This window comes from Papio anubis, chromosome 14, assembly GCF_008728515.1.
Source record: "Papio anubis isolate 15944 chromosome 14, Panubis1.0, whole genome shotgun sequence".
Lineage (NCBI taxonomy): Eukaryota > Metazoa > Chordata > Mammalia > Primates > Cercopithecidae > Papio > Papio anubis.
Genome location: NC_044989.1, coordinates 20,188,529 through 20,202,660, shown reverse-complemented (window position 1 = coordinate 20,202,660; position 14,132 = coordinate 20,188,529). Strand labels below are relative to the sequence as shown.

The following is a 14,132-nucleotide window of genomic DNA, read 5'->3' as shown; positions in this document are numbered from 1 at the left end:
CACAGTGTTTCATGATATCCTCACAGTCCTCATTATCTCCCAATGACCCAGGTCCTGCTGGACACAGTTCAGGGCTCCCTGCTCCCCCTCTGCAGCTGCTGCATCGGCCAGGGACTTCACTCAGCCTGCTCCTCTTTCAGTGTTCAAGATAGAAATGCCAGGTGTGGCAATCTTGTCAGTTCTTCAAGTGTCAGCCAAATGCCCCTTCCTCCAGGAAGCCTGCCAAACTTCTCTCTCCCTGTCATGCATGCCTGTGCTTGCATCCTGGCCATGCCCTTGTCACCTTTGTTGCTGTGGAGTTATTTGTACACCTGACTTTGCCCCCGGAGCTCCCCGGGGCATCAACGCTGAGTCTTTCATTCCCTGGCGACACTCCCTTCCCCTCGGGTACTTGCTAAGTGAATAGGTGAGCGGGGTTGTGGTCTGGCTGGCACCTTCCTCGACACCCAAGACAAGGCATGAAGGGTTAGAGACTTCAAAGTGATCCTTTTAGCCTGCAAGGAGACCACAGCAGGGGATACACTAGACGAAATTACTTAAAACATGAGGAGAGCACAGGGCACAGGAGTGCTTCTCAAGAAAGGGGTTCTGGGGCAGGAGCAGAAGCCGGTGGCAGGGATGAGGGCCATGGGCCGCTGAAATGCTCCCTGCCAGCCCCAGTGCCCGCAGACGGCCCCTGAAGCCTGGGGGAAGCCCTGCCTGCCTCCTCAGGCCGCCCGCAAACTGCTCGTGGCCGAGGGACCTCAAGGTTTCTCCAGCGGACACCCTTTGTGTCTTGCGAGAGCCCTGTTTCTAAGGGAGAGGCAGCCGACAGCTTGCTGGGAGATTTCTAGAAGAAAGCTGGTGGGGGTGGCTACTGCTTTCTAGATTACTCAGTGTTTTACTGGAAGCACACTGGTAGTTTTGCACAGTCACAGCCAGCACAGCCTGCAGTCACAGAATGTTCTGGGCTCACCCTTTTCTCTGGCGTGGGGAAGTGAGGCTCAGCGTAGAGGCTGTACCCAGAGGCACATGACAGTCTGGGCCCAGGCCAGGGCTCAATGAGGAGCCAGAGCGTCCCGGCCTGCCTGGACTCCAGCCGGGACCTCCCACGCGAGACTCATTCATCTACGCCCAGGATTCTCAAAGAACCCTGGCCCCAGCCTGCTCCCTGTTACGTGCTAAGCCCCAAGCTTACCCATGCCTCCTGCCATGGGGACCAGAGAATGTGAAGACCACCAGGGAGACCCGCCCTGGAGACCATGGTGTGCTGCTGACTCAGGGTGAGGCGGTTCCCTGAGGAGGGAGAGAGCCCCAGCCACCCACAGGAGTGTCTTCCAAGGAAGTGGAGGTGTAGGGAGACCAAGGCAAGCCCTGAAGAGTACCAGGTGTGGAGAAGGACAGAGAGGACAGTCCACATCCAGGCTCTTCTGGGATGCGTGTGGTCTCTCCAGGGACAAAGCTGTGAGTGAGGAACCATGTGATGGAGTGTGGGAGAAGGAGTGGGGGGCTCTAAGGAGGCTCAGCCGGTACCCCGGGGCTGCTGTCTTCCCAGCATGACTCACCGGGGCTTCTCCTCCTCCACCCAGCCCTGCCCCTCCATCTGCAGATCTTTGATCTCACAAACATACTCGGTGCCCTTCCAGAGAATGACATCACCAAGTGTGCCCTCTGTCCTGTCACTTGGAGCTCCTGGAAGCTCAGAATGTCCCTCAGTCTGGACACTGCCCCTGGTCTGGGGAGCTAGATGCGCCCCCCCCCCCTCCCCTTCTGCCCTAGTGCGGAGGAAAGAAGACCAAATCTGGAGTCAGCAGACATAGGAGTCTAATCCCTGGTTCTGACACATCTAGGCAGTCGTTGCCTTAGCCACACTCAGCCTTAATCTCCTGATCTGCAACATGGGGAGAACCACACTAACCTTGCAGTTTGTGGTGACTCAAGGAAACCCACGTGAGAAATGTCTGGCACTGTGCCTCGCATGTAGTAGGTGCTCACTAAATACTCCTTTACAGTTTTTTTCCCCTCCCTGTCCTAACCTTTTTTTCTCCAGTAAGTGACTGGGGACAGGAGTCCACTCTAAGAACCTCTGCCTGCCCTCAGATCTCCGTGGCAAGTGAGGGCTACATGACCCCTTTGTGCTGCGAAGGCGCATCTCAGGACACTGACCTGCATGTGCCCAGGCTCATGGTGTCAGCAGAGAAACTGTGGGTGAGACCTTTGTGAAAATGGACACCCAGATGACCGGGAAGGGGAGGGGCCCCAGGAGGAGGGAGAACCAAAGGTCCTCACTGTTTGTTATTCCACCTGTTTGTTTTCCCCTAATCCCCAGCCCACAGGGAGCTGCCACACTTACCCTGACTTCCTCAGCGGGCCCAGCTCAGGAGCAGAGGCCGAGCAACACAGGCTGATCAGGCCACCATCATGGTTGGCCTCTGTGCCCAGGGGGTCCCTGCAGCCACCATCAGGAAAGCTCCCACCCTGGGGACAGAGTCTCTCCTGCCTCCTGTTCTTCCTGGGGTCGGAGACTTGCTCCTGATCAAGGGTAAGCAGGTGCATGGGCTGGTGCCACTAGCTCGGTGCAGTGGCTCCCCTCTGCTCCCATGAAGGGCCTGAGAAGTATTTCAGGGCTCTGAGCATGGATTCAGCCAAACACTTGGGCAGGAGGGATGGTATCTTGTTGCCTTCAGGGCTTGGAGTGAGAGAAAGAGGACCTGACAGACCTGTGGGAGACGAGCATGAAGACAAAGCAATGACCCCAGATAGGCCAGTCGCAAATTCCGGGAGAGATCCGCGGACCCTGGAGTTTCACCTGGACCTTGAGAGACAGAATTTGAATATTGTGGAGATTAATGAAACAAAACACCACAGGAGCAAAGGCCTGAGTGAGGCTGGCCCTCTGGGGCTGCTGTATCTGGCCAGCTGGTGGGCATGGAGGGCCCACCCCACGGGGGAAGCCAGGCAAAGAAAGAAGGCTGGAGGCGGCCGGAAAAGAAGCAGGTGTCAGGCGACGTTTGAATTGATTTTCAGCACTAGGGAGCCAGCTCCGATCAGGGAGTGGCGTGAGCAGAACTGCCTTCTGGAGAAGGCCTTGAAACCACCTTTTCAAAAATGGTAACAGTGAGAAAATTATGACAGTGAAAGAGATCTCAGCTAACCTACCCCCAATCTTCCCTTTCCCTTCGTTATTCCTGGGCTATTGGGCCAAGCGAATTTTGGAAGACATGTAGGCTGTAGTTTAAATGATAACAGGCCTTGTCCCCAAAACTCAGCCACTTTTGTAAAGCTATTGAGAGGCCATCAGGCTTGGGGGAGGAGAGGACTCTGACTTCTGCTAAGGGGCAGGACTGTCAGCTGTGTTGCTGGAGGTCAGAAGACATGCGACTTCCCTAATTACTCCTGCAAATAACGCCAGTGTTGTGAACCTAAGGTTGACCTTCTGAGGTACCTTTTCAGGCTTTGTGCATGTCTGACACCCATGGCTCCACCCCACGTGGACCCGCCAACCTTGCCCCTGTGGCCCCACGCAGAAGTGATTGAGCACCCAGGAGGACAGCTTCAACCCCCAAAGATTTCATCTCCGCCCAACCAATCAACAGCAAGCACCTGTTACCTGGCCACCCCCAACCCTTCCCCCAAACTGCCTTTGAAAAACCCCTAACCTGCAAGCTTTGAAGATGATTTCAGTACTAACTCTGCCTCCCACATGGTGTGGCGGGCCTCGGGTCTGTTAAATTCTTTCTTTACTGCAATTCCACGACCTTCATTCATGCAGTGGGCAGGAGGAACTCCTCCAGTGATTACAGCCTGGGGTGCAGGGTCTGGATGGACGGAGCAGCACCTGGAGAGGACCGTTAACCCTCTGTCATCCATGTGTGGCTAGGTGAGCGATGCAACCAGACCCACGGCCGTATCTGCCTGCAGGACCCGCCTGAGTCCTCAGCCACAGACACAGGTTTCTAAGCCAACCCAGAGGGGATGCAGAGCCCTCCCTTTGGAGAGCCAAGATCCTGCTGAACCTAGGAAGGTACTGAAATACCAGCAGAGAGCTCACGGAGCAGCCATGGCCAGGGCTCAGGCACTGCCTGCGGCCCACCCTGGAGCTCCCATGCCCACCTGTCTCATCTTTCCAGAACTGGCCCGTCTCTGCAGAGTTGGCGGCAGCTCCTCCTGCCAGCTGAGAGCCAGCTCCAGGCCTCCTTGGATTTTCCCAGGCAGAGCCCAAGGCCCAGGTGCCAAGTCCGAGTCCCAGTTCTTCTTGGCAGGCCCGGCCCCTGTTTGTCTTTGGGTTTTTTAACTTTTTATTTTGGAATCATTACAGACAAGTTCCAACGATAGTACAGAGAGTTCGTTCCCATGTACCCTCACCCAGCTTCCACTAATGTTAACGTCTTATATAACCATGGTACACTTGTAAAAGCAAAGAAATTAACATTGGAACAATACTATTAATTGAACTTTTATTTGGATTTTACCAGTGTTTTCTTAAGGGACATTACATTGTCATTTTTCTTGTCTAGGCCCAATCCCGGTTGCCACATTGTATTTAGTTGTCACTTCCTTTGGTCTCCTTTCACCTGGGACAGCTTCTTAGGGTTTCCTTGCTTCTTATGACCTTGACAATTTTTTAAAAAAATTATGATAGAATAGATATATAACATGAAAGTTGCTATTTTAACCATCTTTAAGTGTATAATTAAGTGGCAGTAATTGCATTCACAATGTTGTGAAACCATCATCACTATTTCCAAAAGAGAAACTCTGCCCATTAACCAGTAACTCTCTACTGCAACCTCCACTTCCCGGGTTCAAGCAATTCTCCTGCCTCAGCCTCCTGAGTAGCTGGGATAACAGGTGCCTGCCAATATGCCCAGCTAGTTTTTTATATTTTTAGTAGATACAGGGTTTTGCCATGTAGGCCAGACTGGTCTCAAACTCCTGACCTCAGGTGATCCACCCACCTTGGCCTCCCAAAATGCTGGGATTATAGGTGTGAGCCACCGTGCCCGGCCCCAGGTACCTCTTAAGAGGCTTAGAGGAGCCCCCACCCCAGCCTCATGCCCAGGAAAGAGGTCTTGTTGTTTCTGGCCAGAATCAGTCCTTCTAGACCCCAGAGCTACACAAAGAAGCCTGCAGGAGTCGCTCCCTTCCTTGTGGTGTCCATGGAGGGCACCAATCCTTGATCCTTAGCAAAATGCATACTCACTAAGGGTAGAGAGAAGTAGGAAGCCTGCATCCTGCCCCCTTCTCCTGTGTTGGCTTTTGTTTGTTGGTTGGTTTGTCTTCTGAGACAGGCTCTTGCTCCGTCAGGGCTGGAATGCAGTAGAGCAATCACGGTTCACTGTAGCCTCCACCACCCCCTCACCCGGGCTCAAGTGATCCTTGGGCCTCAGCCTCCCGAGTAGCTTATGCACAACCACACCCAGCTAAGTTTTAATTTTTCTTATAGAGACTTGGTGTCCCTGTGTTGCCCAGGCTGGTCCTGTATTGGCTTTTTAACAAAGGCTGAGACACCTTAGACATAGCTTCTGACAGCTCCCTGGCTAAAGTCTGAACACCCAGCACTAGCATTTCTCTTTGTGGGGTCAGTGTGGGGCTCTCAGAGGAGTCTACCCAGGCAGAGAACCCTAGACAGAGGTGCCCACTGCCCACCGGCCCCAGCTCTTATCACCGTCATGGTAGTCATGCAGACGAAAGTATCGCTCTGCATAACTGCAGTCCCACATTGGGGATGCCATCCTCAACAGGCTGTCTCCAAGGGCACACTGGACACAGAATGACCTCAAAGCCAGGGGTATGAGCCCACAGCCCACGCCATGCGGGCCTCTGCCACCTTGTAACAGGCATGGGACAGCAATGTGCCTGGCTTGCTGCCCCCAGGGCCACAGCCTTCTGGCCAACATCAGCAGGCTCAGCCCTGCCACAGATCCGGGCACTCAGGATCCGGGCGCCCATTGCCAGACTCCTGTCATCGGTCTCCAGCCACCTGTCCAGACACTTGTGCACCCCGACGGGACGTCCGTACTTGCTGCTTCCTCCCCTTTCCCTTACAAAATATCCTTCAATAACTCTTCATGGCAGCAAACCTTTTACCAGTCTATGTAGAGCCTGTTTTTCTCTGAATCCAGTTTAGCTTTCCCAGTAACCAGGATGGTTGGTCATCCTATTTCCCAGCCTCTGCACCTACCGATCCCCACCAGGAAAGCTCAGATTATTCACACCTCCACGTAGCCATCCCTCCTGACCTCCAGCCTTCATAAATGCTGTTCCCTCCACCTGAATGTCCTTCCTCATCTTTGACTATCAAAAGCCAATGCAGTGTTCAAGTCCGGCTTCTCTGTGAGGGCTTCCCGGTCCCCGCCTTGGAGTCAGAGCTCCCTCCTCCCTTCCCCTGGGCTCACTTTGAAGCTCCAAAGGGAAGGGCCTCAGGGCTGGAGCAAGGCATGGATCCCCCTGAGTGTGCAAAGTGTCAGAATCAGTAACTGGCACAGCTCCAGCTGCCTCCCTCTCCTCACCCAATAGTGAACAGCACGAGGGCAGACACAGCTGGTTTTACCCTGTTACACATCAGATGCTCATTAATGCTGTATTCCCAACCTCCTCCAGTGGTGTTTGCCAGCCCCTCGGGCCTCGTGTTGTCGCTCTGGCACCCTGGGGGCTCAGGTGGAGCCACGGCCAGGACAGGTCTCACCATTGACAAGGGCACTCAAGATCCCAGATGGACTCCCGCCCTGTCCAAGCACTACAGCCTGGACTGGGGCCGACCTGCTTCCAATGACCCACAGTCCATCCCCGCCTTACCTTATCCATAGAAGCCATTTGACAAGCTCTTGTTGAACAAATGCTACAAATGAGCACATGGGCTGTGTCCTGAAGGTGATTAATGGTTTACTAGAGGTATGGGAGAGTGGATGTATGCAATGGGAGACTGGGCTAGGTGGTTGCGGGCAAGAAAGGTGCCCTCTAGCACCCTGGACACAAGAGCAGACTGCAGACAATTGGTGGAAATGGTAGCAGGAGGAGAAGTCCGCAGGTGAGTCTTTGGGGCCCTGCTCAAGTGGGGAGGCCCACAGGCTCTCAGGAGGGAACGCTCTCAGCCCCAGAGGGCTACTAGTAGCAAGGGTTAAGAACCACTCCTTGGCTGGGCGCGGTGGCTCACGCCTGTAATCCTAGCCCTTGGGGAGGCCGAGGCAGGCGGACTACCTGAGCTCAGGAGTTCGCGACCAGCCTGGGCAACACGGTGAAACCCAGTCTCTACTAAACTACAAAAAAATTAGCCGGGCATGGCGGCATGTGCCTGTAGCCTCAGCTACTTGAGAGGCTGAGGCAGGAGAATTGCTTGAACTCAGGAGGCAGAGCTTGCAGTGAGCCGAGATCGTGCCACTGCACTCCAGCCTGGGTGACAGAGAGAGACTCCGTCTCAAATAAAAAAGAAAAAAGAAAAAAAAAAAGAAAGAAAGAACCACTCCTCAAGCAGCCAGCTTGGGGCAGGTAGCGGGAGTGGCCAGCCAGAGGTCAGGAATGGGTCCCGCACATTCCTAAGTCAGCAATTTGGCTTTAGGGGAGAAGGCGTGTGCAGTGCAGTGCAGAGGAAGGGTGGGAGAAACAGATGCATGAGGGAAACTCCCGTCCCAAGCCAGAAGGGGCAGCTGCAGCCCACATCCCAGCAGGACAGGGAGGGGTAGACAAGGCTGAGTCGGGCTGGCGCTGCAGAGAGCCAGTGGCGTTGAGGTGGCCCCACCCTAGGGCAGGAAGACAATACCAGGCAGGGCAGGGCAGGGCAGCAGTGGGTGACCCCGGCTGAGGTCCAGATACCCCTGCTTCCTTTTGGGAGACAGCTTTCACAGCACGCCTCGGCATCTGGTGGGGCAAACAATGGAGGCTTCTGGCAGCCGCAGAGAGCAGAGCGTGGTGAGAGGCATAGACAGCTCCCCACCAACCCCGTGAAGCTGAATTGGACGGGATACAGAGCTGGGGTGAGGTGAGGACCCCCTGAGAGTGCAAAATGTCGGAGCCAGTAGCTGCCACTGAGGGCGATGGAGGTAGAGCTGGGGGTAGGGGCATGGGGACTGATGGCAGCAGCCATTGATTCTACATCAGTCCCTGAACTGTGCACTTCACTTGCATTCATTCAACAAACATTTACCGGAGGCCAACTGGGCACCAGGGATAGAACAATGAACCGCGTAAATGTGACCCCTCTGTCTTCTCAGTTTTTCTCCCCTACCCTGGCACATGAGGCCAGCATTATTATCCTTACCTTAAAAATCAAGGAATTGAAGCTCAGAGAGATGGAGGTGGTGGGGACACTCAGCTGTGTGGCAGAGAGGTTTCCACCCCTGCCAGACTGTCCTGGGTGTGCCTCCACCTCCCATACCACAGGGCCTGTCAATTCCTCCCAGCTGCCAAGGATCCAGGGACCCTCCTCTGAAATTCTGAAACTGTCAAGGCCAGAAGGTGGCTGTTCCCTTGCAGTTTCTGGGAGGATGTGAATTGCAGCAAGCCTGTGACACAGGGACCTCCCAACACGTATGCCACCCTCCTGGTATCTCCCCTAGACGCCCAGCACGGTTGCTTTTTGAGAACGTTTTATTATGTGTGGAAGTTAGAGGAGCTGTATTATACTTTTTCCTGGGGCATTTGTTGAAGGAGGAAGATCCATTTTACAGATGAAGAAAGTGAAGCCAGGAGGACAGATTAGTTAGCTCAGCCTCACACAAGCAGACAAAGCTTGGGCCAGAGCCTGAGCCCCCTGCTCCCAGCCCAGGATTCTCTGCCAGACACCAGGCAACCAGCCAAGCGTGGCTGTGCCCTCTCTGCCCTTCTCCTGTTCCAGCCCCTCCAGGGCTCTGAAGGCCTGGCCTACTTCAGATTCTATCCCCAGCGGCTCGCTCTCACCTCTCTCCACAAGGGTTAGCAATGCTGCCTTCCCAGCGTTCCCCTCCTGGTCTGGAGATGGGAGAGGGAGGCCTCGTTCCCTGCAAAGAAAGAACTGTCCAGGGTCCATGCCAAAGGCAGGCCGGTTCTGGGGCTCTGGCTCTTTTAGGCTCTCAGATCCCCCAGGTGGGTGCAGGAAGCTACTCCCCAGGTTGTGCCTCAGCAGAGCACACTCCTGAGGGTGCCTGTCCCACCTCAACAGCCCCAGAGAAAGGGTCACACCACCCCACCTTCCCTGTTCTCACAACTCGGAAATGATAGGGAAAAAACCCTCCAGTTGGCATCCATTCTAAAAGCAGTTCTATTTTGTGCTCCTTTCCTGTTCAGAATAAATAGCAACATAACATTTGAACAGAAGGATGGGAGTGATTTCCACGTGGGCCCCTTACCCAGCGAGATAAGAAATAATTAATTGCTCAGATACCGTGAGGGGAGTGTCCCGGAGCCTCCTGCAGATGCCCTGACAGCGCCTGTACCTATTGCTGGTGCCATGTCCCAGGAATTGTGTCCTCCCTGTCGTCGTTGCCTGGTAGGTTCTTGGTGGGTAGAACACGATGCCTGTAGGGAGTGGGGAGGCCCCTGGTCCATCCCAAAGGTCTCCCCAGAACCCAGGGGCGTAACAATCTCCAGACAGCTCCAGGCAAGAACGTCTGGTCATCCTGGCAATAACTGCCTTGCTGGCACCTACACTCTGCCCACAACCAGAGGGAACGTCCTAAAAACATATACTTCATCAAGCCCTCTCTCTGTGAAACGCCCTCAGGAACCCATTCAGGGCTGGGCATGGTGGCTCACACCTATAATCCCAGCACTTTGGGAGGCTGAAGCAGGCAGATCACTTGAGGTCAGGAGTTCGAGACCAACCTGGCCAACACAGAGAAACCCCGTCTTTACTAAAAATACAAAAATTAGCCAGGTGTGGTGGCACACGCCTGTGGTTCCCAGCGACTCAGGAGGCAGAGGCATGAGAATCGCTTGAACCCAGGAGGTAGAGGTTGCAGTGAGCCGACATCATGCCACTGCCCTCCAGCCTGGGTGACAGAGTGAGATTGTGTTTCCAACAAAGGAAAAAGATCATGTTCAGATGGAAAGGTCTGGCTGGAGAGGCACTTCATGAACCGGGCCCTGTTTAGCTTCCAGCCTCAATCCCAGCTCGGTTGCAGATGCCATTGTCTGTGCCCCAGTGCTGTTGTACAGGCTGCTCCCCTGCTAGGCTGACCTTATGTCCTATACTCATCTCCTTCCCAAGAGCTGTCCCTGCACCTGGGCTGTTCTAGAGACCTCTGCTAGGAGCTCCAAGGGTACTCTGTCACTTTGCAGCCACAAGACCTCATAAATGTACTATTTCACACAGTGACACAGCAGCTTCTCACAGGTAGTCCATTCATGACACCTGGAAGCTTCACTGATGTACTACAAGAGCCATGACTTACTGAGGCCCACAAGTTTGGGCTTCTCTAAGGGAAAGGACATATTTGATGCCACTGTAGGTCCCTAGCATAGCACCAGGAACAAAGTAGGTGCTCAGTAAATGTTGATTGAGGCCAGGTGTGGTGGCTCACACCTGTAAACACAGCACTTTGGGAGACCAAGGTGGGCAGATCACTTGAGCTCAGGAGTTTGAGACCAGCCTGAGCAACATGGTGAAACCCTGGTTCTACAAAAATACAAAAAATAGCCAGACGTACTGGCATGCACCTATGATCCCAGTTACTTGGGAGGCTGAGGCAGGAGGATTGCTTGAGCCTGGAAGGTGGAGGCCGCAGTGAGCCAAGACTGTGCTACTGCACTCCAGTCTGGGTGATGGAGTGTTTATTGAAAAAATAAAAGAATGTGTGAACAAAAGTCCATACACTTGAGACATCAATCTCTTTTTATCATGTTACAGCTAAATTCAGGAGTGGGATGGGCTCCATTTCCTAAGAAGTACTAAAATATCACCAGAGTGTAAAGAGAGAGAGAGAAAAAAGTATATTCAACAAGCCCCTTTTTAAGGATGAAACTGCATATTTTGCAAGGAATACTTTAATGAACTACTTGGGGTGGATCAAGATGCAAAAGATGGCTATTCCCTTGGCTTCTAAGGAGACTGAGCCCATTTAATTGGAAGGCTTTCACTTTGCTGAGTGGAGTTTGTAGGTTCAGGCTTGGAGTCAGGGTGCTCAAGATCACAGAGAAGACATAGAACTCTCTCTGCCCTTCCCCGACACCACCCTCAAACTGCCAGACCAAGACACCCCATGTCTAGCCATTACCCCCAGCCAATTCCACCAGGTCATCAAGGCCCAACTCCCAGGCCACCTCCTCCATGAAGCCTTCCCTGATGTCTGGATGGAAATGTCTAAGTCTCCCTCCTTGCTTTCCCTTCTGGCTCTTATGCCAGGCTGTTGATGCCTCGGGCCTTGCATTGCTAGAGGGCAAGGCTATCTCTTTCACCCCTCTGCCCACAGAGGAATAGCACAGGGCCTGGCAGAGATACCAAAGGGAGTGGGATTTACTGAAGGAATTGCTGTCTGTTTGAATGAACCACACAGTATGAGAGGTAGGGGGCTGGCAGGAAGTGGAGGTGACCCCCGGGGGGACATGGTGGCTTGGTTCTGGGCCTGGCTTCAGGGAAGAGGACATGGGACAGAAGAGACCAGCATTTTTGTACTTTCTGCCTAAGGCTTATTAGATGTTACTTTTTAAAGAGGTGTTCCATGGTTAAGTAAATATGGGAGATACTGGGTTAAGTCAGGCTAACTAGGTACCTTTAGAACGAAACTACTCAGTGTGTATGCATTGTGGATCTCTATGAGTGGACCAGGCTATGCAATGTTTCTCAAACTTAGTTGACATGGAACCCCTGGTTCAAGCAATTCCTTGTTCCATGGAATACACTTTGGGAAATAGTGGAGAATACTGTCAAATCTAGGTGCATTTTACCAGTCTCCTTATTTTGCAGTGGGGGAGATAGGATCCAGAGGCGCGCTAGCAGAATCAGAGCAGAACCCAGGATACCTCCATCTCACCTTGACCTCAAAAGATCGCCCAGGGTGACAGAGTCCTTCAGAGTCTTCAGGCCGAAAGGATTAAGATAGCGATGTGACCTTAGAAGAGTCTCAGCTCCACCTGCCCAGCCCATGGTGTCCCTAGGCAAGACCGGGGTCACAATCTGAGTCCTAGACCCAGTTGGGTACCCATTTGGAGGGCTGCAGGGGTTGGCATGGAGACTTCAGAAGTCTACTGCTCTTGGTTCATAGAATGGTGGCAGGAAATAAGACAATTCTCAGACCATTGCCTTGACCATCCTAGTAGAGCTGAAGAGGGGTGTGTGTGTAGGGGGCTGTTGTGTGTCGTGGCCTTCCTGAAGTTCTCCTTCTCTCCAGGGCACTTGAGAGGCTGGATAGGGATAAACTGCTCTTCAGTAATAGGTTGGCATTTGTCTTTGCTGTGTTGTGACATCTCTTGGCTATAATATCTGGTGGCCCCTTATGTTACCTTCTGTGAGAGAAGGGAGAGGGAAGACCTTACACCCACCCAGAAAACTCTTTGGGACCCATTCTAGAAAGCCTATTGAGGGCAGGATGTGAAGGTCTCCCGTGGGCAGCGTGGGCAGCCCAGAGGCCCCACAGCAGAAGGCGGTTGAGCCAATCATGACATTGACGCAATAGAATCCTAGGTAACCAGTGACAGGCTGCAACAGGGAAAAGGCAGTCCCCCACCAGGAAGCACAGCGAGATGGTTAAACATGCAGGCTCTGGCTAACCCTTGGCAGTGTGACCATGAGCAACTATTAAACCCCCTACTGCCTTAGTTTCCCCATGGAGACAAACAGATGATAATGATGGTTCCTATGCTCAGGGTTGTTTAGCAGATTAAATCCATTCACTCCTCTGAACTGTGTCTGACATGTGGTAAGCGTCTTGCATGGCCGCCTCACGTACAGGCCCTGGAGCCTCAGGGCGGGCTAGGACCCCAGTCCTGCCACCGTCTAGCTGAGCGGCCTTGCAGAAGTTGCATGATCTTCCCCATATCTGTTTCCTCAGCTAGAAAATGGGATGATTAGGTGCCTGTAGAGTCATTGTTAGGCTTCGCTGAGTTAATTCTTGTAAAGTGCTTGGACCCATGCCCATGGCACTATAAGCAGTGTTGTAAGTTTATCAGTGACACAGGGAAATGAGGATACAAAATAATATGAAGTGAAAAAAAAAATCATCAAAAGACAAAATAGCCCAGGCTCTGTTTCTCAGGCCACATGAGCTGATTCCAGAAGTCTCCGGAGTTGAGCCAAGGCAAGGCAGGGGGCAGGGTAGGCAGAGTCACCCTCGCAGGCCTTTAGCTTCAGTCCTGGGGAAAGCCACACATACTGGCACTCTGCTTACCAAGGGTGGTTCACCACCCATCCCCTAAGCCACCACCTCCCCAGGCCCAGGGGCAGGCTCCCTGTTGTAAACCCCAGGGGTCTGAGCACTGATTCCAAAGCACCTTTACCACGTTCCCCAGAGGTGCTGTGGGCTAGAAACTTCTGCCTCAATGTCTCAGAGTTCCCGGGGAGTATCAGATGAGCCCCCAGTCCAGTGAATTCAAACCTTCAAAGTATGGATTTTAATAAAGGACCAAAAGTCAGGTTAAAGGGATGTAGTTAGAGTCCCCTATTTATTGGTTCTTTTTTTTTTTTTCTGTTTCAAATCTCCCCTTTGTGATCTCTTGTTTTCTCTGTCCCCAGCTGGATGTGCAGTCTCGAAGGAATCCTACGCTTCTTGAATGAGGATTTGACATCTGGCAGAGGTCTTTATGAGCACATTTATGATCATCCTTCAAAGTAACCACATGAAATGGGTCACCGGCTTGTTCTCTTTTAGCAGACAGACAGGTTGAGTCACCACAAGATGCTGATATGGTTTAAATGTGTGGATATATATACACACACACACATACACATGTATATATCAATCAAGCTATACTTATCCCCAGTAACAGAGAGGAAAAAGATAGAATAAGAGTTGCATATTTTGGAAAACTTACCATGTGCCAGAGACTATTCTAATTATTTTATATAAACATGTCTCATGTGGTTTTCAAAACAACTATAGGAGATAACTATTATTATTACTTTTAACAAATGAAAGCAAACCTCAGGTTAAGTGACTGGCCCAAGGTCACACAGCAAGCAGTGACAGAGCTAAGTTATGCTGGCTCTAAAGACCATGTGTTATCAATTGTGTCCTCCTGCCTTC

General features: G+C 52.6%; 2 long non-coding RNA genes across 3 annotated transcripts; one reads left to right on the top strand and one right to left on the bottom strand.

Moving 5' to 3' along the window:
- Positions 1-838: 838 nt before the first annotated feature.
- Positions 839-4,439, top strand: LOC103876767. Of its 2 annotated transcripts, XR_004178196.1 has the most exons (3): positions 839-1,443; positions 2,030-2,187; positions 2,309-4,439. It is a non-coding gene; the product is annotated as an uncharacterized LOC103876767 (long non-coding RNA). The 2 variants fall into 2 exon arrangements; XR_001893911.3 differs by having other exon boundaries at positions 839-2,187.
- Positions 4,440-4,503: 64 nt separating this feature from the next.
- On the bottom strand, positions 4,504-7,209 carry LOC103876765. Its single transcript, XR_004178197.1, has 3 exons — positions 6,222-7,209; positions 5,183-5,288; positions 4,504-4,591 (listed from the first exon to the last, which is right to left on the bottom strand). It is a non-coding gene; the product is annotated as an uncharacterized LOC103876765 (long non-coding RNA).
- Between the last annotated feature and the right edge of the window lie 6,923 nt (positions 7,210-14,132).